At 39.5% G+C, this 4,577-nt stretch overlaps 1 pseudogene; it reads left to right on the forward strand.

Annotated features, from left to right (window-relative positions):
- Positions 1-3,857: 3,857 nt before the first annotated feature.
- On the forward strand, positions 3,858-4,577 carry LOC111539489 (annotated as a pseudogene).

Genomic DNA, 4,577 nt, shown 5'->3' on the forward strand with positions numbered 1-4,577 from the left:
CCTTTTCCTCTACTTTTGCTGCCGTAGAATCACATCTCCTAAAATGTTTAGGATGCAAGGTGTATCTCAGGCTCTGTGTTTTAGAGAATCTAAGATATGCTTACACACACACACTCAAGCTACACTCCTGATTCTGCTTTATTTCTCTTCTCTGTTTATCACTTATCTTTGTGTCTATTGCCACCAGTAGAATGTAAACTCCATGAGAGCAGAGACTATTTCTTTTGCTCACTGCTGTTTTCCAATGCCTATAACAGTGACTCACACATAGTGGGCATTTAATAAATATGGGTTTAGGGTCAGGCACAGTGGCTCACACCAGTTATCCCAGCACCTTGAGAAACAGAGGCAGGAGGCTTACTTGAGAAGTTTGAGACCAGCCTGAGAAACATAGCAAGACCTCATCTCTACAAAAAAAAAAATTTATTTTAACTAGCTGGGCAGGGTTGCATGCATCTGTAGTCTCAGTTACTCAGGAGGCTGAGATGGGAGAATCACTTGAGCCTGGGAGTTAAAGGTTGTAGTGAGCTATGATCACGTGATTGCACTGTAGTCTTGGTGACAGAGGGAGACCCTGTCTCTAAATGTGTGTGTGTGTGTGTGTGTGTGTTTAGACAATGAATAAATGAGAATTTTGTTTGCAAGTGTGGAATTATGCACCATTTTACATTCAAAAAAACAGAAATTTAAGGAGTTCAGGTTTTTATTCGTGACCTAGTTTTTTATGTCAATGTTTCTACATGGAATATTTCCTGATCTTTTCACTCTCCTAAATTTCACCAAACTTCATTGGTTATCTCTCAACTCAAAGTTCAACTCCTCTTAAAACCCACTTTCCCTAATTAGGCTCCCTAGTGACATAAGTATTTCCTTCCATAATAGTTATTTTTTTCAGTCCCCCTAGATAGTGCACATACACCCTTACGAGTATACTTTATGCATTTTACCCATTCTCACAGAACTGCATAATATCCTAAAACAGATTCAGAAGGTCTTTAGCCCTTTCTCTACCACACACCTCCTCAGAGATATACACAAGGCTGTTCCCTCCCACATCCAAACGCCTCCTGCTAATCCTGACATTAATAATAACTACTAATTGCTGAGCACATAAAATATGCCAGGCAATGTGGTAGGCATTTAATCCTCACAAAAACCCTGAAAAGTATAAAATATCTTAAAACTAATTCATATTAAAGTATTTGGGTCTTACTATATTCTCCTCTGAGTTATCAGGCTGGATGAAGCTGACCTAGGCAACAGAAATGAATCAGAGTGGCACAACTTGATTCATCAAGGAGCAAGTGATTCTGTGGGAAAAGCAAGCCTACCTCCTTCCTCATACTCCTCGGTTTACAGTCCTGCCCAAATCATTGATCCATGGCTTTGTAACTCTCCTGGAATGGCTTCATGAGAATACATCCTGTCTCTTTATGTAATTTATTTATTTATTTATTTATTTTATTTTTTATTTATTTATTTATTTATTTATTTTTTTTTTTTGAGACGGAGTCTCGCTCTGTCGCCCAGGCTGGAGTGCAGTGGCCAGATCTCAGCTCACTGCAAGCTCCGCCTCCCGGGTTTACGCCATTCTCCTGCCTCAGCCTCCCGAGTAGCTGGGACTACAGGCGCCGCCACCTCGCCCGGCTAGCTTTTTGCATTTTTTAGTAGAGACGGGTTTTCACCGTGTTAGCCAGGATGGTCTCGATCTCCTGACCTCGTGATCCGCCCGTCTCGGCCTCCCAAAGTGCTGGGATTACAGGCTTGAGCCACTGCGCCCAGCCTCTTTATGTAATTTAAAGCTCCCTGAGATCAGACATGTATTTTATCTCTCGGTTGTTTCTGGAAAACTGTATTGTTTATTGAATCTATTTACTACCCAATCTATTTACTACCTCTAGTGTAAACTCTTGATCAAACACACTATAAGATAAAATCAGTAATAAGAAATTGGCCTTAAAAATTCAAAATTATCTAGAAGACCATTTAAAATATGGATTTACATATATTTTCATATATTTTCATTAACAGTTTCATCCTATGTGTATATTGCATCTTGACATATTGGGGTTAATGATTATGGTATGCGTATACAGAACTATGCTTTAAAATAATGGCAATGATAAAATGAACCAATCACAATTAACAAGCTACTTCAAAAATAAGAAAAATGAGAAATAATATACTCTAAAACATAGAAACAAGCCTCTGCAATTTTTTCAAAGGTGTTTAAATTAAGTAAAACGCAGCCCTTTACTTTAAAAGCTATCATTAAACATGTAAAGTTTCCTTTTTTTTTTTCCAGACAAAGTCTCGCTCTTCAAACTATCACAAGAAGAGAAAACCAAACACCACATGTTCTCACTCATAGGTGGGAACTGAACAATGAGCTCACTTGGACTCTGGAAGGGGAACATCACACAATGGGGCCTATCATGGGGAGGGGGGAGGGGGGAGGGATTGCATTGGGGAGTTATACCTGATATAAATGATGAATTGATGGGTGCTGACGAGTTGATGGGTGCAGCACACCAACATGGCACATGTATACATATGTAACAAACCTGCACGTTATGCACATGTACCCTAGAACTTAAAGTATAATAAAAAAAGAAAAAAAAGTCTCGCTCTTGTCCCCCAGGCTGAAGTGCAATGGCACGATCTCGGCTCACTGCAACCTCCACCTCCCAGGTTCAAGCAATTCTCCTCCCTCAGCCTCCCGAGTAGCTGGGATTACAGGTGCCTGCCATCCACGCTGGGCTAAATTTTACACCCGGCTAATTTTTGTATTTTTTAAAGTAGAGACAGGATTTCACCATGTTGGCCAGGCTGGTCTCAAACTCCTGACCTCAGGTGATCCCCCCGCCTCGGTCTCCCAAAGTCCTGGGATTACAGACATGAGCCACCGTGCCCAACTGTAAAGTTTCCTTTTAACAGTGAAAATCAAAAGGCTACATATTATTATGAAATTCTAATTTTTTGCTTTGGTGAATGTTAAAATAATACATGCAAAATAATTTGGCACAAACTGAAATGGACACCTATGTCAACAAATATAGGATTTTTTTAACCAGTTTAAAATCTTTCAAACAAGGAAGTTCAGTGGAATTTGAATCCATTTTCATAACATTTATAGAAACCATTCCTGAGATTTTATTTTTAATCAAGAATTTGGACAAATTCTACTGTTTTACCAAGTTTGTTATGTAATTTGAATGGGTCCAAATATTTCTTTTTTACCAAGTCTCAGCATATGATTTTCCCTAGGTTGTGTTTCAATAATGAAATATATGAAGAACTGTACTTTTTTCAAACCGCCAAAGGTAAAATATGCAGATAAGATGTATTCCCAGGAGTAAATAACTTCTTTAACAGTAAAGCTGTGTAAGAAACAGAGCGACTCCTTTGACCAAAATTTTAAAAGAATTTGGCTAAGTTTCCTGAGACAGATCACATGTGACATCCTGCTATATACAGGCAAGCATTTGCAGTTGAGAAATTGGAGCCAGAAGTGCACAAAATATTGCAAGATGTCATCAGTTTAGTTAATTTTATTTTTAAGAAAACTTTAAAATATAGTCAATTTAATTGTTTAGAATAAATTGAGAGGGGAGTAACACTCAATTTGTATTTACTTATGGAAGTATTTTCTATGGCACAGAAGTTTGCTTGTGGCAAAGTATTAAAAATTAGAACCAAAAACATACATTTACAAAATAGACAAGTGTTCCAAATATGCTAACTTGTCTGTGATGGCAAGGGGGCTATCCATAGCATGCATGCTATGCTACCTCTCAAGCATTTTTTTAATATTAATAAACATGGTGGAGCAACTGGCTTGAGCGATTGGAAACAAGATGCAGGACCCCAGCGCAGACGCTGAGTGGAATGACATCTTACCCAAAAAGGGTATGTTGCCCCCCAAGGAAAGTCTGAAACAATTGGAAAAGGAGGTGGAAGAGGAGCAGTGCATCCTCTAGCAGTCAGTGGTGACAACATATAAAGATAGGACTTTGAGAGAGCTGGAGGATCGTGAAGATGAGTTTAATGAGAAGGATGAATGTGCTATTGAAAGGTAAAGACAGCAGAGATCGGCTGAGTGGAAAGCATCTAAACTGAAGAATAAATTTGGAGAAGTTTTGGAAATCTCAGGGAAGGATTATATTCAAGAAGTTACCAAAGCTGGTGAGGGCTTGTGGGTCATCTTGTGCCTTTACAAACAAGGAATTCCCCTCAGTGCCCTGATAAACCAGCACCTCAATGGAGTTGCCAGGAAGTTTCCTGATGTCAAATTTATCAAAGTCATTTCAACAACCTGCATATCCAATTATCGTGATAGGAATCTGCCCACGGGATTTGTTTTCCTGGAAGGAGGTATCAAGGCTCGGTTTATAGGTCCCCTGGTGTCTGATGGCATGAACCTGATGAGAGATGAGTTGGAGTGGAAACTGTCTAAATCTGGAGCAATGAAGCTGGACCTGGAGGAAAACCCTAAGAAGCCGATTGAAGACATGTTGCTGTCCTCAGTGCGGCGCTCTGTCCCCATGAGGAGGGACAGCGATTCTGAGGGTGACTGA

This window comes from Piliocolobus tephrosceles, chromosome 2 (assembly GCF_002776525.5).
Source record: "Piliocolobus tephrosceles isolate RC106 chromosome 2, ASM277652v3, whole genome shotgun sequence".
In the NCBI taxonomy this organism is placed as follows: domain Eukaryota; kingdom Metazoa; phylum Chordata; class Mammalia; order Primates; family Cercopithecidae; genus Piliocolobus; species Piliocolobus tephrosceles.